Below are 24,727 nucleotides of genomic sequence, written 5' to 3' on the forward strand. Positions count from 1 at the left end.
TTTTTTTTGGAATCTGCTAAAGAAAAGGAATTTCAGAATAAATGTTTACATGTACTTCTTAACTTTTACAAATGACCTAGGTTAGAGTAAACAGATGGAACTATTCTGGAATTATCCTGAATAGAACCATTATGCCTTTTGCTGATTTGGTTGTACACTGTCAATACCTCCTCCCTGATGGAGAACTGATTTTTTTTTAATCCCTTTGCTCCCAGCACTGATGCAAAATCTACAGTATATTCAGCCCTGAAATAAGAAAGCCCAGCTAAAAGACATTCTTTCTGAAATCAATATTTTTTTTGTCTGCCTTTATTCTGTAGTGAACATTAATATATTATAAGCCTCATAAAGCATCAGTGAATCTAACAAGCCTAGAGCTTAGCCAACAAAAGTCCTTTTTTTAATGGCTTTTGAATTGGGGTGCAAGCACCACTTCCCAGTAATTGGGGAGAAAAGAGAAGTAAAAGTCGGATGTCATGTTGAGATAAACAACCACAATGTAAATATATTTTATTATGTGAATATAAGATAGAAAATAATTAGGAAGGAAAGGAAAAACAAGCTGAACGGTTTAGAACCGACTCCTAAGCATGTCAACAATATTTCATTGATCATATCCTTCACAAATGGTTACCGAAAACCTCAAGACTTTATGCCTAGGGTGGCTGACCTTTTATGGTCTGAGGGTTGTGTTTACCCTTGGCCAAACATCAGGGGTGGTCGCATGCCAATAGTGGGGGAAGCCACCCCACACTGTCACACACACACACACAGGCACAAAGGTTCCCCTGCATTAAATCGATCCACTAAAGAGAGAATTGTCAACCCCTCTCTGCCCATCAAAGGATCAATCTGGTGACCAGGGAGAAGGCAACTTGTTCACAACCAGGGTGTTGACCTGGGTGCAGACGTTTGTGAGCCGGAGGGGGGGATCATTGGAGGGGGTTTTGGCCACTGCTGCTCTGTGCTCTTTGGCTGAAACTAAGTTCCACAAAAATCTGTAATATCTAAATCAGGCATGTCCAAAGGCGTAGCCAATAGCACACAGAAGTGCTGCAGACATGGGAGTTCAACAGTATGTTTGTTGCAGAAGAAACCACCTTATACCAAGTTGGCCCATTAGTCCCTCTAATTTAGTTCAGTCTACAGGGTTTCAGAGCAGGCAGTGCATGATGGAGTCAGAGATGGAACCAGTGCATAGCAAGAGCTTTACGTCTGAGCCACAGTGCTCTGCAGGAAGATCTGGAGGTCTGACCAAAAGAGGGGCAGGAGGACGAGGAACCTGTGATCCTCCAGCACTTGTTAGACTCTAGTTCCCAGGCTCAGCCAACATGATCAGAGATACAGTGGTACCTCGGGTTAAGAACTTAATTCGTTCTGGAGGTCCGTTCTTAACCTGAAACTGTTCTTAACCTGAAGCACCACTTTAGCTAATGGGGCCTCCCCCTGCTGCTGCAACGCCAGAGCACGATTTCTGTTCTCATCCTGAAGCAAAGTTCTTAACCTGAGGTACTATTTCTGGGTTAGCAGAGTCTGTAACTTGAAGAGTATGTAACCTGAAGTGTATATAACCCGAGGTACCACTGTACTCAGAGTGGTAGTGGTCTCATGCAGCTTATAAAAATGCATGAAACCACCGGGGGGGGCACATATTCCTTATACCTGAGCTAAATTTTCCCCTATTGTATTATCACTATTACTGATTGCATTTATCTGTCGCTTTATAAAAAATAAAATGTCTCAAACTTTCATATGATGGCCTTGCGTTGACTGTTATCAACTGCAATGTAGCCAGCCAGCCACTGTTCACCTGAAGGTTTGTAGAGATATGCCTCTAAGCAATCTCAGATGATCGGATCTTCATATGGATGGGAATGGAAATACCTTCCTCACTCCTAAAGAAAGTTAATAAGAATCCTACCATGGCAAGCCACAGCCCCTTTCAGAATGGCTGACTGAGGCTCTACACATTTCAAAGGATTCATATAGGGCAGGGCAGGGCAACCTTTGACCCTCCAGATGTTGCAATGGTCAAGGTTGATGCGAGCTGTAGTGCAGAAACCTCTGGAGGACAAAGGGTTGAGGCTGCATGGCCAACACTTTCAGCTCTGCCCCTGGCTCCTCCACATGTCCTGACATCACATGTGTGACGTCAGGACATTGCCCCCCCCATCACCCTCGTAAGAGGGCACCTCTGATGTCACTGAGATCAATTAGACTTCTCAACAAGAGTATATTGCTGGCAGTGTGCATAAGGGGTACATCTTCCCACAACAGTGCTGACAGTTATTCTTGAATATTCTAGCAGACAAGGTTAGCAACCTTTCAAACTGCAGAAACTTTTTTTAAAATAGAGAACATTTTGAAAAACAGTGAAAAATTGCCGCATAACCTGACTTCACAGTTGATTCAATAAAAAACAACAACCACTTTTTGCCATTTTCAGAAACTGAAGGTAAATAACAAGAGGTAGTGTTATACATGAGGTGTCAACTATATTGCTTCTTTATGTAATATGCAATGGTGTCTATTTTTAGATATTTGAACATGTGCTGAATTGCTTATCAAAGGGCTTCATAAATCTTCTATATGACCGTGGCTGAGTTTTACATAAATTTCAACCAAGCCACAGCCACACTATGAAAACAGAAGCCTTACTTCTTTCATATGATTTCAGTTCAGCTCCCAAGGGCAAGATGTTTGGAACTGTAGCAAGTGATAAAGGCTATGAACTCTGGAGAATAACAGAGAGAGAGAAACGAAATGGGGAATCAATTTGAGGGAATCTTCCTGAAGACTAAGGTAATATCTACACCATACACTGAAAACACATTTATATTACTTTAACAGTCATGGCTCCCCCCGCCCCTGAATTATGAGAATTGTAATGGACCTCTCACAGATCAACAATTCCCAGCTTTCTTAATGATTTAAAAAACCCTTACTTATTTTTCTCAAACGTCATACAATGGGGTCAAGACTGAACAAATAGAAATGCATGTACAGTGGTACCTCAGGTTAAGTATTTAATTCGTTCCGGAGGTCTGTTCTTAACCTGAAACTGTTCTTAACCTGAAGCACCACTTTAGCTAATGGGGCCTCCTGTTGCTGCTGTGACGCTGGAGCCCGATTTCTGTTCTTATCCTGAAGCAAAGTTCTTAACCTGAAGCACTATTTCTGGGTTAGCGGAGTGTGTAACCTGAAGTGTATGTAACCTGAAGCGTATGTAACCTGAGGTACCACTGTATAGAAGAGAAACATCTACTTAACCAGAGCCCTCTCTTCTTTGTCCACTTTTGCAATTTCCACTTCCAAAGAGAGCAGCAATTTATTAATAAATCAGTGGCTTATTTCTTCAGCACTGGGGTGGGTGGGGGGACACAATGACAATAGCACACAAAAGTTGCAACATGTGTGCAGCTTTCTCCAAGGTGTGTGTGTCCTCTTTTGTATTCTAGACTTGTGTGGGACTTGTATTTATTTCAAGGTTTCCAGAAGCTCCCTAGATAGCCTTTTAAAGGAATTCAATAGAATAAAAATATCAGCACATACTCTAGCCCAGAGAAACCCATTTGTCTTTAAACAAGGATGGCACAATTACAGCAATTAAACGCAAGCTTAATTATAGAGCTAAACTGGTTATAAATAACCAAACTTGAAGAAGAAAAGTTCTCGTGTTTCCTAATGTAGCTTCATCTCTGTAAAAAGGAGGAAAAGACCCCACAGAATCTCACAGAAAAGAAAGAGAAATGTATGTCAACAAGCGAAAAGAAAAACAAGAAAGGTGTTCACAGTTGAGCATTCGCATTCCTTAGATTCAAAGGAGTATCTTCTACAAAAGGCTTGTTATAGATTCATCAGCTGTTCTGTATTACAAGAGGTGACTGAAGTGTGACTTCAAAGTGAATACTCAAATATAGAACCACCAATAGAACTAATGAGATTTGAGAACCATATAATACAGTGCTACATGAGCAGTGGCGTAGTGTTATGTACACAAGCTTGGGGCTCATGAACTGCTTTCCTTTTCCAGTGCAACTGCATGGAAGAGACTGGAAGCTTTCATTTCAAATTTTAACTAACCACGGTTTATCATCATGTCTAAACCCAGATGAACTGCGGTTAGATTTAAATATGATTTGGGGACAAAAGTGTGGTTTACTTTGATAACCTAAATCATGTTGATGTTTAACCCTAGTTTGTGGCCCATATGTAATAATAAATCATATTTAATTGAAAACGGAATCAAAAACATGATCTCTTCCTCACAGCTGCATTGGAAGAATAGAGGAAAGAAAGAGGGCACTAGTGCCAAGCTCATGTACATATGAACTAGATGTTTTGGTATGAATTTTCAACTAGCCGTGACAGGATCTGTCAGAATTATCAGCTAGCTCACATTTAACAATTTTGCTCACCAAAGTGTAGCAGGGTAAGTTTGTCAAATGCAAGACAAATTATGTCAATAATATTCTCATAGTCCTCTAATTTAAAAATGATAAATTGAGTCTGGCAGAAATTTATTCTGGACACATCCATGATAGTTTCTACTAATAACTGAATCGTTATCAAGATTATTTCAAGATTATTATCATCAGTTCTAGCATCTTTCCTGGAATCAAAGCTAGATTGCCAATAATTTTGTTTCCTCTTTTCCCCCACTTCTGAAGAAAGACTGGAAAATTTGCACAGTTTCAGTCTTGCCATCATTTTCAGCCTTGTGGTGGCACCTCACCCCTTTCCCAGTATTTTTGCAAATATTATGGTTCTGAAAGTACTTTAGTTCCCTACAATCCAATTCACCTGGCCCCAAAGTTTCAGACTCATTCAGGTAGCTAGGTATTCCTTACCACCTTGCTATCAACCTAGAACTGCAATCCAGACTCCTCCCCAGTCATACTACATTTGAAAAGCTGCACTCAAATCATGTTTTGGGAGAAGACTGAGGCATAATAGGAGCTGACCTGTGGTACCTCTTCCTTGTCAACAGTTAACATTCCACCATCCATACTCACATTAAGCCTACTGTTTCCTTCCTCTTGCTTTAAACATAGAAGAAAAGCCCTTCTTGTAACTTGCAAAATCCCTTACCAACCTCAGCTTGTTCTAAGTTTTAGCTTTCCTGGTGCTGGCTCTACAAGTATTGGCTCCTCATCTGAACTTGTCCTTGGTGTCCTCTCCTTTCTTCCATGTATTATATATGTCCTTTTTTGTTTTCTGCTCATCACTCTGCTTTTTTGTGTAACATCACTGTCATTTTAGATGTCTCCCTCTTTTTTTCTTTTTCTTTTTCTTTTTGTTTCTCATTGGGATTATTTGTGATTCTGCCTCCAGGAAATCAGCCTTTTTGGGCTTCTATTCCCATTAGGGTATCTAGCCATCAAATCCTACTTAGCTTTTCTCTGAGCTCCAGCTGTCCTGAAATTCAAGGCACATATTTGACTGTGCTGACCTTTCGTTTTCAATAAGATCCAGAACTCCAGCCCATTATTCCAGTCCAAAAAGTCCAACATTTTATGGACACAGTCCCCGCAAAGTCCCCACTGCTTTGAACTCATCGGCTAAAACTTCCCTATTGATTAGAATCAAGCCAAGGATAGCCAATCCCCTCACTCCTGAAAACCCATATATAGCGGAGTTTGTCTGCTTACAGATATCAGAGTAGTGATAGGAAAACATTATTTATTGCAATAATTAGCTTGCCCTTTCCTAAGGAGCTCAAGGCTGCAAATATGATGCCTCCCACCCTCCTTTTACCACCTCATCAACCCTGAGAGAGAATAGCTGAGAGTTTGTGACTTGCCCAAGGTCACCCAGTGAACATCATGTTTGAGCAGGGATTTGAACTACAGTCTTTCCGGTTCTCTTCAACACCCCATCAACAACACTACACTGGCTTATTTCTAATACAAAGAGATGTGACTCTAATGTAGAAAAACATTTTCCAGGGCATCTTTTTTAAAACTAGCATTTTAACAGTTATATAACTAGCCTAGTTTGACATGATATATTGCCATTGTTAGCTAGCTCCTCAACCGACACAGATGCCAGAAACCTAAATGCCAGTAAATACAGGGGAACACTATTTCTAGAGCAAACAATAAGTACAAAACACCCCACCCTCTGATCCATTAAAAAAGCCTTTTATAAAAATAAGATGCATGCTTTCAATAGGCCTTGTGGGCAGCTACATCTGGTAAAAATAAACATGGCAGGATTCAGTGAAAATTTCTCCCTGGCTAAAATAGGGTTCTGAAAGATGTGGTACCTGTTTTATTAATAACAGAGTGTTGTCAAAAATTGTCCTATACAGGTAACCCCCTGTGTCCCACGAATCTTTTAAAAATGTGAACATCAGTTTAAAACGCACATCAGTTATTTCTCTAAGCATATATTTTTGTATTTCTTGCTTTCAGCAGGAGACTAATAAATATTAGATTTCTTACCGCAAAGATTCTTCTCCCTCTCTTTTACTTCAGGGACCATCTCCAGAGAGACAATGAAACTAAATCTATGAGAAAACCACAAGCATAAAATGTAAGCAGTTTTACTAGAAGAATGCCTAAAGACAGACACAAATCTTGCAGGACAGATGTAACAAGTACACAAACATATTCACAGACCATTTTATACATAAGGCAGCCAGAGAAACAGGGAGCATTTTGTACATTAGAAGGTCACGGTTCTCTAATGTGGCACTACCACCAACCTGTTGCTTTTTATTTTTTTGACATTATAGATTCACCTTCTCACATAAAATGTTCATTTCTTTCTTCACTTGAGGCTGACTGAAAGGAACTGTCTCATGCAGACTTCAAAGGCAATTTATTTTGTTATTTCTATTTATTACTTGTTTTGCGGAAGCTTATAGATCTGTACAAAGTAAAACTTGCTATACTTTATATATTTTATATTATATTTTATCTCGTGTCATTTTTGTAGGTCTGTCACAGCAGTATGATAAACTATATAACAGACTAAAAAGTTATAGGCCCATTCATCATCAAGTAATTCAAAGGAAACAACACGGATTACTTTCCTTTTCTGTTTCTTGACTAAAGTATCTCACACAGAAAAGGAATCAAAACCAGAGAAAATCTTAAGTAACAAGATACTCAGGACCCTACATTTGGGTTGGCTCCAGATGATCAGAGTAGATCAACTGAAACCAGTGGAGCTTAAGTCATGACTATTGCTTTGATTGGCTCTACTCTAAATGTGACTAACTCTGAATTCAACATTTTATTAACATGTTATGCCCCTTAGGTTTTGTTTCAATGCTGCAAAGTGAATTCGTATCAATTAACTCAGGGTACATTAAATAAACTGTTGGATTTACTTATTTTTCTTTCTTTCTTTTAAAGGACACTGTGTCCTTTGAATGCACGGAAGAAGTTATAGATGAGTTTGGTGACAGCAAATGACAGGCACTGCACTTGGATCTCAGGAAGCCCTGATAATAATGGGATGTGACAGGCACCCTTCAAAAAAGTAACAGTTCTGTTCTTGGTAACAGGTCAGATGAAGAATGATGGAACAGAGAAGTGGAGTCGTCACCACACCCGAAGCACTGTCAGGGCAGAAGGTTGGGTAGAACACATTTTTCACTCCATTGTATTATTATTACTACAACTACTTTGAACTTTGCTACCCGCCCTTTGCCAGCAGGTCCCAACTCAAAAATTAAGAATTAAACAACAGTTAAAACAGGAAGAGGGTGGGCCCTGAAAACACGCATCTGAGATGTCAAAGGCCAGGGTAAATAGGTGTGTTTTCAGCATTCACTGAAACTTGTATAGTGAAGAAGCCAGACACAGCTAGTCTTGACACCAAGTGGAAGGACCCCTCTTCCTGCACCCCCACCAGCAGCAAGAGATGAGCAGTAGCTGGGACAACTGAAAAGGAGGTAAAACTTCTGCCACCATCTCCCTGCTTTGCTTTTCTATTGCTCCCACTGAAGAGAGAGGAGAGATGCTTGGAGGAGGACTTCTGGACCCCACCACAACTGACCTGCAGCAGCTGGCCTGATGACAGACTGTCAGGTGGGCTGGAGAGATTACTGGGGGGTGGTTTTGGTTTTGGTTTTGAAGTGTATGGCTTTTGGTCTAGGGAGGCGACTGAGGTTTCATTTATCTGCTAACTAGTGGTTCGGAGTATTGCTTCATTTATTGTTTGACTACATTGCTAATGTTGTTTGTTACGGTTTATGGGGCTGGTGTGTTGTTTTTGTTTTCTTGCATGTGATATGAAATGTTAATGCAATATATGACCCCCCCCCCTGTGTTATTACTTATGTGCCTTTATTTGTCTTTAAGTTTCTTGGAAACTATCCGGTGACATCCAACTAATAAGGTAAATAAATGAATAAATGTAAAGTCTTCATCATGGTTTTGGATTCAAGTCATATATACTGCTAGCTAGTGATTGATTGATTGATTGTGCTCCAAAAAACGTGGCCAGATACAAAACAGGACAGGACTGCAACTCCTCTGATAGATGTGTATAGTAGAGAATCCCCGCTAGTCATACAAGCCATAGATGAAGACTCATGAGGAATAGTAAGGGTAGGTGGTAGATGTACTGCTTCCCCAGAGCACCCAGCATCCTCTCCCTGAGGCCACTGCCACACTCTGCCTATTATCAGGGCCAGCACTGGCTGTTTGTTAGCTCATCAGGATCGCCAGACAAAAAAGGATTAAAGGCTCTAATCAGGTAGAAGAAGAAATTCAGCAGGTGAAGTTTACATAACAATTGCCTCCTTTACACAACATTCATAGAGCAGGAGTCTTGTCCTCTTTTTGATCTGGCCCCTGTATATCAAGTCATTCTAGCCAAGTCCTCCTCTTGTTCTTCCCCGAGTGGCCCCTGTCATCCTAGCACATGGTTCACCATGAAGTTATTCAGGAGGCTCTAGTCCTTGCCAGCATTTCAGAGAATAAATTTGTTATAAACACTCCCTAGCATGGACCAACTTCCACATTCGCTTTAATGAAGCTTCTCCTGCACAAGCTTTTCCTCCCATTCAATCAAAATAAATAAATAGGGAAGGCCAGCATTTCAGGAAAGAACATTGGTGTGTAAAGGGCTAAGATACTGAAAATCTAGTCAGTGTTGATTTCAAGGATAAGCAAATCTCAAACGATCCCATCATAAGATGAAAGAGCTACCAGTTAACAGTCATTAGCTAATATGCGATGAAGACACAGCTAAGACTGAGTTTTCTGTCTCATTTTGTCAGTGTTAGTATTAGAGTAGGCACTGGAGTTTCGTCTTAGCTCAGTGTTTGGTACAACATTAATCTCACTGTAGTGACTATGAAACAAAACAAAACCAGTAGCATACACACACACACTTTCACTCTTGATGGGAGCTAGCTCCAGAGCTCTTCTTCAGATCCCTGGGGAAGATCAAGACATAAGACTCACCAGAGTTGAACTAATCAAAACCACTGATGGCACAAATTACCCAAGGCAGTCAGCACAGAGGTCACCGCAAATAAAATGATCAAAGGTTCAGGACGATCATGCAGCTAAATAAAAATGTCACAGTGATCTGCACTGAGTAAATATGAAAAGAATGGAAGTGAATAAAAAGCTAGAAGGATTTCAGAGGCAACCTTCTGGCAATGATAGTTTGAAAAGAAGAATTGGATTTGGAAGACATTTTTCTAGTATAAGCTTTCTGCATGATCTGCTTACTTCCAGAGGAGTCTCCTCTCTGTGTCTTACACACACACACACACACACACACACACACACAAACAGACATACACACAAACACACACTTTTACACTACAGATACTTCAGCTTGCTAAAATAAATCCTCATTTCTACAAATGTTCCATATAAGTAATCACTCAATTGCTGGCAGAAGCAGAAATCAAATGGCTTTTTCAACTAGATTTTGCTAATACATTAATAATCAGATTTCACAGTGCCGTTTACTGGCTTTGACCTCACAATGAATTATGCACAAAGAGGTCCCACTTGGCTATGGATGTCAATATTTTCAACTGCAAACCACTGCATGACCAGTAATGGAAAGTTCTGGTTGTACTCAGGGCAGGGCAGAAGTCCAGGGCCTCATACAGCAAAATGAGCAAGACCCCCCCCCCAATATTACCTAAAAGCACTAATCTGATATTTTTAAAGCACCAGTCCAAGATTCAACACACACCCAATCATTTTAAGATGACTCGTTCCTAACGTGATGCTGCTATATTTGTTGTTTTTAAACTGATGTTTAAGGTGTTATCTCTTCTGCTGTTTTCAATTCCATTACTTTAAAATTCTTCATTTAAAGATTTAAGATAAATAAGCAAATTTTTTAAATTAACTAATGTGCAGGGCAATCCTATACATGTGTTATGTATTCAGTGGTCTGTGTGTGCCTGAATCTGGACTAAGGATTCTGAGCTCCTGTGTTCTGATTCGATACATGACATCCAATCACAGAACATTTCAGGATTGGGGCCTCTGCCATTCGCCCTTAAACTCTGAGTCGTGATTCGCAGCTTGGAAGTATAGACAGCCAATCACGTTGGGAGTGGGAGTGGCCCAGGCCTTCAGAAATGCATATAAGCAGTTGCTTTGCCCTGATGTCCAATTCTGTTCGTTCTATAAAGGTTCTTGTTGTCATCACTGTGTCTTGCCTCGTGGGAACTCACCTACACTTCAACATGTGTGGGAGTCATAGCCATGGTAAAGGCTTGTAATATTGCAGGGTGCCCCCTGACCTCGGCTGACCAGCACTCTGAGCTTTACAATGTATTGGAATGCATGACCTCATATGGAGTTATGTTCCCCCCCCCCCTCTGGGCAGTGTAACCCTATATCGTTTGTGGGTGGGTTAAAGCCTTGACCGGATGTAGGTAACGTGAGACATTGGAATGCAGCCATGCGGCTGGAGAGGACAAAGGAGTAATAAACGGACTGGAGGAAGGGGAAGAAGCATGATTGAGCTGCCCTCCGTCCATGGAAATATTGCTAGCCTCTGGGTCTTTATTTTAGGCTTAAAAAGCACCATTTGTATAACGGCTGACTCCGACAAACATGACTACTCAGAATTATTGAGTTCCATGGGACACACTCCCAGCTACATGAGTATAGTGTTTTATTATTTTATCCTAAATAATAAAATTAGACTCTAATCCTGTACCGTTTCCTGGGCTTGAACCCCATTAAACTCAGTGGGACTTCCTCCTGAGTAGTAGACATGTGTAGGATTGCATTGCCATATTGTTCAAGCTACTTTTGTAAAACTTGGGTTACTCTAGATTTACACCACTGGAGCAAGAAACAATATCCGATCCCCATGCATTGCTTTTCAATACTATTTTTATTCCATGACCTATTTAAGCAGTTGCCTTTGTCAGAGGAAAGAAAAGCTGTTGCTGTTAACACTGAACTATGCATTTCACTGTCACCTCCTGCATTCTTGACAGATGATTCCATAAATGAGAAAGAAAGAAATAAAAAAAACCTGAGGACAAACAAATAGAGGATTTGTTGCATCTCATAGCATTGCCTGTTCAGCCTGAGAAATAGTCAATGTCACCACTCTGCCTTTCTTACTTACTTAAAACATTGCCATTCCGTCTCTTCACCAGACTCTCAGGGAGGAATATGTATTAAAAGTCACAGCAATATATAAAATAAAAATGTTTAGTTAATAAAAAATACAGCAGTATGCAGAATGTCCAGCTGTCCAGGTGCCATCCTAGCTATCTGATCAGCCATTGCATTTTCCCAAAGCCCCATGGTCTGGAACACAACAAAACCAGAACAGAGGGGAAATGTAGGGAGCCACGATGGTAAAGTGCTTTAAATGGTGCAGGTGTAGCTGGCTTCAATGAAGAAAAGGCCAGCAGCCCTTCCCTCTGGCAAGCTAACAACATGATCCAGAGAGCAGTGGTGGTATCAGGGCAGGACTCAGATGCAGAAGTCCCAACGCCTCACTCCGCAGCATAAGCAGCAGGGCTGGCTTGTGCCATTTTGAAATGCATGGCCATCTAAAGGTGTTTGTGTGCCCTCAAAAGACTATTATGCCCAGAGTCTAAAACTACCCGCACCACTACCAAGCAATGAGGTATATGTGTCCTGATGTCAGGAGATCATGATTGCTAGCGCCTTACAATCCTATGCACCCTGTCCTGGAACATGACTCATTGACTCATATAGTAGGGCTTACTTCTGAACAAAAATATATAGGATTTCCATGTAGAACCGGCCCTATGACTAGGCAAAGTAAGGCCGCTGATTTGCACTTTCATGAATGGGCACCAAATGGTTAGATTTTTGTCTATCATCACCATCATTATTAATACCCTAGTACTATAATGAATAGGGACGCGGGTGGCGCTGTGGTCTAAACCACTGAACCTAGGGCTTGCCAATCAGAAGGTTGGCAGTTCAAATCCCCATGATTGGGTGAGCTCCCATTGTTCGGTCCCTGCTCCTGCCAACCTAGCAGTTTGAAAGCATGCCAGTGCAAGTAGATAAATAGGTACCTCTCTGGTGGGAAGGTAAACGGTGTTTCCGTGCGCTGCTCTGGTTTCACCAGAAGTGGCTTAGTCATGCTGGCCACATGACCCGGAAAAACTGTCTGCAGACAAACGCCGGCTCCCTCGGCCAGTAAAGCGAGATGAGCGCCGCAACCCCAGAGTTGTCCATGACTGGACCTAACAGTCAGGGGCACCTTTACCTTACTATAATGAAAAATTTAACTTAAATGGCCTTGGATACTATGCACCACAGCTTGGATGGGGAAGCACCATTTCCTGCTCCCCCTCCAGCAGCAACAAATCTTTGGTTACTTCTGGTCATTGCTCTGTCAGATTTAGTCCCATCTCCCACCCATCAAAATGCAATATTAATAGTCCCTCAGGGCTGTTATGGGGGTGAACGTTCTGATTATGACTACATAGCAGGTTGCACGTTAAAGTATGATACAGTTATTAAAATCAAACATGTGGCTGTAACACAAGGTGAAGAAAACCATTTTATCTTTTGAAATTCCTAAAATGAAATAGTCTGGGTACTGATAATCTCAGAACATCTAAAGCATAGAAACATCTGAAGCCTCAATGTGTTCTGTATTGATTTTGCATGTCAATGCTCAAACAAATGCTTGTTTTTGTCCGGGAGTAGGGTTTGTTAAATGGGCACACGCTGCGTCTTAGACACTGAATTATAGGCAGGTTCCTTGTTTGCCCAGCTCCTATGATTTTACGTAGGTTTTCAAAAACAAACAATATTTGGTGTTGATTTAGAATGAACAATAGTGTAAATCAAACATATTGACAGAAGGGGAGCCAGAAACCTACATTTTTAAATGACAAAGGATCATGCTAACTTTGCAAACTTTGCCCGGTGTAAATGGAATGCTGACTTCCTGCAAATATGGTTTGCAATTTGCACATAGAGAGGCAAACCCCAGAAAGCAGGATCCTTCCCCATTACTCCTCCCCATGCCCACATATGTCCCCCAATGCAATCTCAGCCCTAACTGTGGATTAGTGCTTCATCTACACAGAAGCTAACCAGAGTTCTGATCCTAGGGTGCAGTACTAACCTTGGTCGCTGCCCATTGAGGCTTAATGGAGTAGTGAGGAGACCGCTGTATTCACAGCCCTGCTAGCCAGGGCAGAAGGTGGAACAGCAGGCAGATCACTATGTCACCTGGGATCCTGTTCAGATCATGTTTGGCAGGTGGAAGGGGCAGGTGATGCTGTCATTACTCCACAGGTGTAGGACCGCGGAGGTCAGCAGGATTGGACGGACAACACCTCTGCCCAATCCACACATATACCAGAATATAGGGGGTTTGGATTTCTCAGCTGAACAAGGATTCAGCTGGGATATCCTCACATGGCTTCAGTAAATATTATTCTTCTTGTGGAGAAAAGGTAGAAAATATATGCCTAAACTGACTGCTACAGATGCATGTAAGGCACATTATCTGCAATGATCTCCACATGTACGCACACAGAGGTACATTTGTGCAAATTCTGATCAACAAATTCTGACCTTGTCCTACGCAACAATTTGCTGTTCTATATTAAAACAGTTTTGCTAGATGCCCATTTTGTTATTTCTCCTTCCTTTGGCAGCTCTGATTGCTTCAGAGTTTAGGCAAAGAATTTCAAATGAAGTTGTTACATGATACATCAAATACATTCTCCACATTTCCCGCAATTGACAGGTACTGCAGCAAATTTCCCATTGTAAAAGCCTCATAAACCAAACAGATTATTCCATTTCTTCAAGTCATTTTGAAAGAACCAAATGACTGGAGCTATTTAGATGCTATTTTGTATTGTGAGTATCCCCCCCCCCCGCCTCGCCTCGCACCCGCTTTTGTTGTTGTTTCATATAGCGGTAAAGAAACATACTGGGGGGAGGGAGGGAGAGAAAGGTGGCCTTTTATGTGCAGATGCCGGATTACAAATTCATTTTGGCACTCCTCTCAGCTATAATCAGTGCAAGAACATTGTCATTCGAAGTGCAACATTCAACTAGATGAACATATATGCCTACCTGCTGTCATTTTCATCTACAGTACAAGGTGGCATGAGAGGCATAAGAATGGTCTACAGTGGTACCTCGGGTTAAGAACTTAATTCGTTCTGGAGGTCCGTACTTAACCTGAAACTGTTCTTAACCTGAAGCACCACTTTAGCTAATGGGGCCTCCTGCTGCCGCTGCGCTGCCAGAGCATGATTTCTGTTCTCATCCTGAAGCAAAGTTCTTAACCTGAGGTACTATTTGTGGAGTCTGTAACCTGAAGAGTCTGTAACCTGAAGTGTCTGTAACCCGAGGTACCACTGTATTGTGTTTCCACAAGCAGAACAGGAAGGCACCAATCCTCTCCATTGTTTGTCCCATTATTTAATATTACAAAGTACACAGAATGCCAGCATAGCATTGTCTAGTGCTCTACAGATAGCATGTCACTATAGCTCCCATTATCCCTACTGGGTGGGGCTGATGGGAGTTGGAGTTCAATAACATCTGGAGGCACCGCCTTGTCTACCCCTGCCGTGTGAGTGTATCAGATGACCTTTGGCCACTATATAGGTCACTATATCCTAGCCTAACTCACCTCACAGGGATGCGGGTGGCGCTGTGGGTTAAACCACAGAGCCTAGGACTTGCCAATCAGAAGGTCGGCGGTTCGAATCCCCGTGACGGGGTGAGCTCCCATTGCTCAGTCCCTGCTCCTGCCAACCTAGCAGTTCGAAAGCACGTCAAAGTGCAAGTAGATAAATAGGTACTGCTCCGCCGGGAAGGTAAATGGCATTTCTGTGCGCTGCTCTGGTTCACCAGAAGCGGCTTAGTCATGCTGGCCTCATGACCTGGAAGCTGTCTGAGACAAACGCCGGCTCCCTCGGCCAATAAAGCAAGATAAGCGCCGCAACCCCAGAGTCAGTCACGACTGGACCTAATGGTCAGGGGTCCCTTTACCTTTACTTTAACTCACCTCACAAGTTAGTTGTGAGGATACAGTTGGGTGGAAGGCGAACCACAGACACCTCCTTATAACAAGCACCTTATAACAAGCACCTTGTTATAAGTAAGTATATTTGCTCTCCTCCAGTCTAATGTACTTCACAGTGCTAACGTGCTTCAGCTCGGTTTTCAGCATTCTTAAGGTTGTGGGGAGAGCCAATTCATATTCCAAATTCTTTTCTGGCTCAAACCAATTTTCATACACTAGCAGGGCCATCAACAATCCTTTGCATTGCAGAAAAGTATATAAACAGCTGAACTTAAAACCACCGAAAGATGAGTTCCAATGTTTACAAAACGATTCTGTTTTTGTTAACGGGGGACTCTGGGGACTCGCTGACATACCATTCCCATAATGTCCAAGGAGCAGTGTTATTTGAGACGAGACTGAGTTGACGTGACCATATAGAAAAGTATTAAATTGTGACCTTTCCATGGTCAGATTTAAGAACACTGATCAGGTTAACTCATCAATGGTAACTAAATCTTACAGATCACGTATATGAATGGCAACATTCCTCTCCAAAGTTTTCTCGCTGAGATTTCTCATCTGCCCAGTTGTCTGGCTCTGTAATATACTTCCTGGTTGCTTTTTAAGGTGGGACGAGTGGTTGTGACAAAGCCTTGGCAATAGGCAGCGCTAGTAGGATGGGAGTCGCCATGTGTGTTAGGATGATCGGGGTCAGATCTAGTTCACAGAAGTAGGGCTGGTTCAAATCCAAGGAAATCATCATAGAATCTCTAGAGATGCCCCAAGAGACTTCAGATATAAACAGATGCATCTATTAATGGCTAGCAAAGATTAGGCAAGCAGGAAGTGGAGTAGAAAGTAAAAGATTGAACTCTTACAGCAAGATACATGAAATAAGGCACATAATGCATTTTCACTGCTGAAATGGGGCTGGTTTGTTTCCTGCATGGCACATAACATAATCAGGTATTTCTGGGCTCTTCTGTGGAAGAGCAGCACATTTAAAGGACATTTATACCATCAACATACCTTCCCACAAAGAACCCCAGGAACTGCAGTTTACCCCTCATAGAGCTACAATTCCCAGCACCTGTATCAATCTACAGTTCCCAGGATTCTTTGAGGAGAACCATGTGCTTTAGATGTACAGTGTGGATGTGACCTAAGTATCATTAATAAAATAAAGTTAAAAATGCAAGGCTGTTGCAGACTTGCAGAGTCGGGACATACTTTAAGGGGGGGGGGCGTGAAAGATGGTTGATACCAATAGCTAGTCAATCAGAAACAGCAAAGTGGTTTGGGGGAAAGACAAACTGCAAGCTTGGCTGCAGACAGACTCGCTGGGTGGACTGAAGCACTCCTTCTGTCCCAGTTTTTCTTCTGTGAAGGCAACTAGGAAAGGCAGAAATATATAGCCATAATAGATAAAACATTAGCAGGGTGTGTATGGCAAGTGACTACACCCTTCCGGGGATTGGCTCATTTCCACAACAGCCAAGTTGTAGATCAAAGCCCTCAATCCTGATAGTTCTGCTAAAACGAAACTTTTCAAAATAATCCCAGAGAAACATGATACATGGGGATTGTAGCAAAGGAGAAACTTAAATGAGCTACCTTTGTACTCGATCAGAGCTCATGAAGAGTCAAGACTAGCAAGTGCTGTAGGGGAAGGAGAAATTTAATGAAGTCGCAGTTGGGACATCTAGAAAAGAGAGAATTAGGAAGAACATGAATACATTTAAATAAGAAGAAAGAATATTTAAACTTGGAAGACAGGACTCCTCACACAACAGAAATTGAGCCTTGGGCACTAAGCCATTCTTTAAATGATTCAGCAGTCAACTTGGCAGTAAAGCCAGAGTTTTGCCACTGTTGAGTAATATATTCCGTTTGGGGATCATAGACTTATATCCATTATACCTAGATTAGATTTGATTTTATACTAAGACAACAAATTATGTCGTAGTAAGCTTTTTCTTCTCTTGTTTTTCCTTGCCATTCCTGTAAGTTTGCTCATCATTTCTAAAAATAAGCACTTTCCAAAAGCATTGCTGCTGTTTCCAAATGGCTTAAACTGTACATATTGAAAAGGGGAAGGGGTTTATCTAGAGGAGGGAGATATTTCATGGAAACTGCAGGACAACTGCACATGTCAAATCCTACTTTGGGGATTGTGCTTGAATGCATGAAGCTGCCTTGTATATAACCCACCCAGGCCTGCATCCCCGATTAAGGACAGTTTTTTCAACCCTTAGGTATGTCTTTGATGGTGGGAACTGTAGTTTAGCATGTCATTGGCATGTCATTGGTACCTGATCTACTCTGATGGGCAGCAGGTCTCCAAGGAGTTGAGCTGGTGTCTTTCCAGTCCTCCTACCTGGGATTATTTTAAGTGGAGATGCAAATGGGATGGGATCTTCTATATTCAGAGCTCCACAAATGAGCTACAGGGCCTTCCCAGACTCTTAACAGTTGAAGATGTGATGGTTTCTACAATGTCAAATGAAAGAAAATGAGAGGAGGAGAAGGAGGAGGAAGAAGAAGAAAAGTCAGTATTACATGTGAAGCTGAAAATGCAAAGTTTCAGGTAAAAACATTGATAAGTACTATGTGTGATGCCAGTTATTTTAAACAGTTGCACATTAATTCAAAACCCCCAGAACGGTGGTTTGGAATTTACAATTCACATGATTAACAAGCAAAACTGTCACACTAGAGGGGGGAAATGTATGACATTAAGACTTCAAGAGCCACATTTTGGTAAGGCAAGAATATGTCATAAGAGCTATCTTCAAGGTCCTCAATCCTCTTAAAGATGCCAAATCTGGTCTATTATGCTGTGCGCCACTTAGAAACGGATTTTCAGCATCAGCAAACTAGCTAATATTTTTTCCTCAGCTAGATAATTATTTGAAAACTTTAAGAATGTAAAAGGGTTTTCAAGAAATGCCCTACATATGTATTAGAAATATACAGCCTTAGCTGAAGGTTTGACTTCATTATGAGTTTGCTTGGGAGTTTTTTTTGTATTTCTTTTTGACATCAGGTTTTTCTGCATTTGGGATTTACCTTTTTCTGTCCATACCTGGACATTGTCCTGGGGAAGTAATTGACCCACATCCATAAAATATTTCTTGGTTAGTTACAGGGATTGAAAGGAAATTTGATTTGGACTGGATTTTAATGTGAACTTACCCAGTTCTCACTTTCTCAAACAACATGTGAATGAAAGCATGGCCATCCTTCAAAATGACCACTTCTCAGAATTTTGCAACATGGTTCTCCAACCAGCCAATGAGTGCAAACATGTGTATATTAGGAGAAAGTGTGCATTAAAATGCATAAGCTAACAAAAGCATCCTATGAAATGCATTATTTTAGAGAAAATTGCTTGCAAAATGTGTGTTATTGGGCAAAATTGCATACAGAAATGTATATATGAGGAGAAATTTGCACCAGAACACTGACAAATTTTCACGAGGACTAAAAATAATAATAAAACATCAAAATGCATAAATGTGGTGCTCTGAACTTAAGACTGGAAAATGATAAATAGAGAGAAACCAAAAATGACCAAATTGTCCTTCGCTGATTACTCAATGAAAGTGGAACCACTGAGTGTGAGATTTTTTTCCCTGACCGGTCTTGTGCTTGAGTCCCATAATACACATGGTACTTGTTCCAGAGGCATAGGGTGGGGGGCCAGGGGGGGTCATGGCCACAGGTGTACATTTTTTAGGGAGCACAATCAGGCACCCCCACAACAGGCATAGAGCCATAGCAGTTGAGGTGTGGCAGCAGGTGGGTTTGTCTAGTGGGCAGGTGGAGGCAGCAGGTGAAGAGCCTGTTGGGAGGCAGGCTCTGTTCACCCTTCACACAGGCTCCATGCATGTGCCCCCACCCCAGTTGCCCAGTCCACCCCCCACCATCCTGCCCACACCTGTCCCATCCCGGGCCCCAGCAACCCACGCTATACCACTGACTTACTCTATTATGAGAAGGTCACTACATACTGCAGTAAGGCTGCAACTTATGTGGAGGTTACATTCTGACGGTCATGCCTAAAGCCAAAATTGCGTATAGTCAAAATATTTTGGGTGCAATAGCAGGTGGGGCTGCCAAAGTTGTTTTCCCCCAAACACCTGCCCTCTCTTATTTTTTTAATGTTTGCCAAGTGATAAAGTTAAATGTGCATAAGCTGTGAGTGTAATGTACTGCAGATCAGCACTACAGACAATAATAAAAATATGAACCTATACTGGTGTTGGGAGGAGGAAACGAAACCAGAGTTCAGTTGTGTCATCATATTGCTAGGGTCTGTACCACACACACAAAGCAAATTCAATAGTAAAGTGGTAAGCCAATGGTTCTGTAAGGAAAGAGAGTGCATTTTTTTCATATTTGGTGGGAATGTTGGAAAGCAAGGAAGCATTAGAGACATCACTGTTATTAATGAAAGTATTTGAGTAAATTTAGTTGCTAAGCACTATTGTTCCTTTTAATTTACACTAAAGGTTCTTGAGTTCTTGGAGAATTTCAGACATAAGTTTTATATATAATTACAATTGCACGAATCCTTTAAGACCAATACTGGAAGGTGGATCATAAACCAATTAAGCTAATTAAGCTAATTACAACTCATTACCAAACTTAAAACCATGAAAAGACCTGGGCTTAACAAAGACATTGGATTCTTATCTCACTATACATAACTAAACCATTTCTCACCTTCCCACCCCTTGCCTTTTCCTGTAAGACCTATTACAGTCGTTAAGAGTCGTCAACAGGCTCTCCCAGCTATCTGCCTATCTCCCATTCCCACCATCCTTCTGAGTAACACCCCTCCCCACCTTCTCACTATATAGAAGGATCTGGCAACTTCTATTTCAGTGTATCTGAAGAAGTGTGCATGCACACGAAAGCTCATACCAAGAACTAACTTAGTTGGTCTTTAAGGTGCTACTGGAAGGAATTTTTTATTTTGACTATGGCAGACCAACACGGCTACCTATCTACAATTAAGCTAAGTTAATTACAAAGTTGTGTGAACAGCTGGGGGTCACTGACCATAAAGTTAGAAAAGCAAGAAGCATATTAAAAAATACTGAATAAATGGGAATCAGTGGTCCAATTTGTTTGCCTTTTTAAAAGACCTGGGAATAACTAGTGCAGGAAAGAATTAATGTGTAGTTTTACCATCTAGATATTTAACTTTAACTCTTCTGTGATCATGATTAACCCTCAAGATACTATTTAATGACAATTAAAGTATGCTTTCACTGCAAAGTGTGTCACATCAGGTCTGCCAAATTATAATCTTACACAACTTAAAATGGTTACATCAGTGCTTGGCTCTATGGCTACTAGCTCTGCTATTACAGTCATACCAGTCATACCAGTGAATACCAGTTGCTGGAAACTGCAGAGAGGGAGAATTTTTTTGTGCCCAGGTCCTGCTTGCAGGTTTCCCACAGGGCTCTGGTTGGCAGCTGTGAGGATGGGACCCTAGACTAGATCATCAGTTCTTCTTATGTTCTTATTGAGCCATCCAGAATCTTGACACACTCAGAAAACTTTAGCTGAAAAATGTTAAACAGGGGACTCAGCTACGTTGGCAAAGAAAAGGCTCTTTATATGTGTTGTTTATGCATTCTAAAACTGTGACACCAGATGGTGCTGTGAAGTACTGGTTTTTGCCATCCTGATTTCTAATGCAAAGTTTAAAACACGTTTAAGTGAAACACTTATTTGATGTGTCTAGGTCCAGCCAAGGATGGGAAACCTGTGGCCCTCAAGATATTTCTGGGTACCCATGTCTGGTGGTCAAGGATGGTGGGAGCTGGATTCCAACAACATCAGGAGGAGCACAGTTTCCCCACCCCTCCTGTAAATGAATAAGCGCAACCAGACAGCCATCCTTGTATTGGCTGGACTCCAACCCCACAAACATATCAGCCGGTCTTTGTTGATTAGATTTGTATCAGCAAACCAGAATCTGAAAGATGAGAAAGCACTTGTTGGTTTTAGTATCACATCTACATGAATTGCTCGAGCCTGGGAAAAATACATATATCGTACAGCTTTATTAGGCATATCACATTTGTGGAAACTATATCTGCTAATGATTTACAGAGCTATTATAGATCCGAAAATTAAATTAAGAAAACAGCAGTAAGGGGAGGGGTAATAAAGAACTACAGAAATGAGAGAGAGATTTAATAGAACAGAGAATAGCTGGAGAGTTGGTGAAAATAATATAGCCACTGCAAGCTGCGGAATCTATTCTCCTAGAGGGAACACAATATATGGCTATGCAAACACTGGGCTATAATTTCATTTTTAAGCTGTGCCAAGGTAACCTTAATTCTGTGCTAAGAAAAAAAAACCTACCAGAAAAGATTGAATTTTGCAACTGGAATAAATTATACACGCTAAGCAGATTTACAAAAGGGGTGTGTGCTATCACCAGTTCTTGGAAGAAGCTAGGAGTTGTTCAAGACACTGGAGTCCCACCCTTGACTGGTGGCAGTCATATTTAGAGATTTTTGTAGGAAGTGGCTTTACACATATGTGCATATATTCTCAGCCATGAGAGGCAGAAACCTACCTTTTAAAACAACACACAAACACTGGGATTCTTTAAAAAGATTCTATGCTTTGTCTAGCTTGCACAGAACTGCAGAACGCACGCAATTCTGGAGATATATTATAGCTGCAACAGGAATTGGCTTCTCATAATCAGAAGGTCCAAAAGCTTTTTCACCTGAAAACCGCATTAATGTAATTTGGTCTTTGTTCGCATCCACAGATTGGAGGTATCTTGATGGATAGCGGTGAAGAAGGAAAAAGCAGAACAAAGAGGATCAATAAAAGATGAATTTGTATAGAGTTCTGAGTAGTAGAATGGGAGGTTTTGGGTCAATCTATACAGCCATTCAGTCCGGGAATACTTGAAAATCCTGTGAGTCAGTCAACTGGATAAATGTAGCCCATAGTCATAAGTTTAAGCTTTTCAGATGCCATCACAAATTTTGATTTGAAATAATTGCAGGCAACTTCTGCAAATGCACATGACTAGATAGCCACAGGGAGAGAAGCGATGTGCATGATTTTGAAACAGTCACCATGCAGCCAATTCCAGTGGGTTGACTCAATTCCAGTCTAAATTAGGTTACCTTAGTGCCCACTGAAATCAATAGAACTAGTTAGTCATCACGACAGAAGTCCCATTAATTATCAACTACCTTAGGGACGTGGGTGGCGCTGTGGGTAAAACCTCAGTGCCTAGGACTTGCCGATCGTATGGTTGGCGGTTCGAATCCCCGCAGCGGGGTGAGCTCCCGTCTTTCGGTCCCAGCTCCTGCCCACCTAGCAGTTCGAAAGGACCCTTAAGTACAAGTAGATAAATAGGTACCGCTTTATAGCGGGAAGGTAAACAGCGTTCTGTGTGCTGCGCTGGCTCGCCAGAGCAGCTTCGTCACGCTGGCCACGTGACCCGGAAGTGTCTCTGGACAGCGCTGGCCCCCGGCCTCTTAAGTGAGATGGGCGCACAACCCTAGAGTCAGACACGACTGGCCCGTACAGGCAGGGGTACCTTTACCTTTGGCTGAATCCACACTAGGATATTCATTTGTATGTGGATTGCTGTTTCCATTTGTGGACAGGAGTACTTTCAGGCCCCACATGCCTGCGAAGGAGTGTAGGCACAGAAAATGCCTACACATGGGAGGCCTGATGGGCTGAGATCTCCCCTTGCATTGAGGCGATCTATTTATTTTCTATTTAATTTATATACTCCTTTTTGCTTGTGTGGCTTCTAAGCAGTCTACAGCTGTAAAACCGATTACAGGAAAATGCGCTGGAACGCGCATAGACCTTACACAAAACATGTGGGTAGTGGGCGATGTAGCCAGCAGTTGCTGGACTGCACACCAATGCGTCCAAACACCCTTTGGGCTACTACTGGATAATACTTCCAGGATAAGAGACAGTATGTAATGTATGCAATGTAATGCTGGACGAGATAGGCCTTTGGTCTGATCTAGGAGGCCTCTACTTCAGGTCTTATAGTTGGACTGCTTGTGTGGGCATTCACTATTCCATATTGGGATGGATTCTGTATATCACCACCAGTGGCACATGAATTGCTTTATCGTGGAATTGTATTCACACTAGCAGAGCAGCCCAAGTCATTTTGCTGCCCTTTCATGAAACCCAAGATGTGCAGCCACGACATTCTGCCCAATGGTAGGGCCAAACCTTACACGTTAGCTAATGTCTGCTTTTGTGCTTGCTTGGTCATATACATGTTCTGCAAAAGGACTTGACACCACCAACAATATACTGCCAATGTTAGAACGATCATAAAAAACTCATTTATTTGAAGCTATAGAATCTGGCATGAGTTAGATAAATCATATGTGGGTCCAAAAGCAGAGTTTCGAAAGATTTGTTCTAATTGCATTTTAATAAAATCATCAGTTGTGATAAGGGGAATTGCTCATTCTCTCTGTAAAGGCTTCCAAAGGTTTACTAAGATGATTAATCAACAAATCACATTTGTGCTGGGGTTGGCTTAAAACATGCCTTTCAGTCTAAACTGCAACCTGGAAGTAACCATTCTTGCACTTTAGGGCTATCAGACCTCTGTTATCCACAGCACTTCCAGTTGGTGTTCCTGATACCTACCTGTAAGGTCCATGTATCCTACTAAATTAGTTCCGACCTACTATTATTGTTTCTAGTGTGCAAATAATCATGGCTTTATTTGTTTGTTTGTTTGTTTGTTTGTTTGTTTGTTTGTTGAGCATATTTATAGCCTGCTCTTCATCACACTAGCTCCAAGGGCGAGCCACAAACAACATTTGCATGAAACCAACTAAAACAATCCTGAACTATAAACTGAAACACAACAGTCGCAGCAGCTAAAATGACAACGCAAAAACTGTGTGAACAAGAAGAGGTTTCAGTTATTTTTAATCCTGTTTTCTCACTGCCACACTTTTACAAGTTCCTGCTATTTCATCTCTTAATATTTGGAGCTATTTTAGATGATACAGATGTAGCACCTGAAGGAGGCGAAGAAATGTTAATACCCTTTTAGACATGTTGTTTTGTCGGTTGAACACAGAAAATGTGCAGCAGCACTTTCTCCCCTTCCGGGACCCTGAGTATTATTTATCTTCTTCGGGAACAGGAGCTGTCTGCAGTACAAAGACTGACCGGACATACCTACCTTGCAGAAACT

General features: G+C 41.5%; 1 protein-coding gene and 1 long non-coding RNA gene across 8 annotated transcripts in view; one reads left to right on the plus strand and one right to left on the minus strand.

Annotated features, from left to right (window-relative positions):
• Positions 1–24,727, minus strand: part of ZNF385D (zinc finger protein 385D) — a 554,298-nt gene that overhangs the window by 400,115 nt on the left and 129,456 nt on the right. For both annotated transcript variants that reach the window (XM_083468253.1, XM_083468266.1), the window contains exon 4: positions 6,447–6,511. The gene's annotated coding sequence lies outside the window, so the exon portion shown is untranslated. The remainder of the gene's footprint in view (positions 1–6,446; positions 6,512–24,727) is intronic.
• LOC310690007 lies at positions 2,171–14,291 on the plus strand. Of its 6 annotated transcripts, XR_014517761.1 has the most exons (6): positions 2,171–2,313; positions 2,678–2,802; positions 6,480–6,537; positions 7,517–8,042; positions 8,316–8,352; positions 14,111–14,291. It is a non-coding gene; the product is annotated as an uncharacterized lncRNA (long non-coding RNA). The 6 variants fall into 6 exon arrangements; XR_014517764.1 differs by lacking the exon at positions 2,678–2,802 and having other exon boundaries at positions 2,174–2,313; positions 14,111–14,221; XR_014517765.1 differs by lacking the exons at positions 2,171–2,313; positions 2,678–2,802 and adding an exon at positions 2,324–2,455 and having other exon boundaries at positions 14,111–14,222.

This window comes from Podarcis liolepis (genome assembly GCF_965112155.1).
Source record: "Podarcis liolepis genome assembly, chromosome: 12".
Classification (NCBI taxonomy): Eukaryota; Metazoa; Chordata; class Lepidosauria; order Squamata; family Lacertidae; genus Podarcis; species Podarcis liolepis.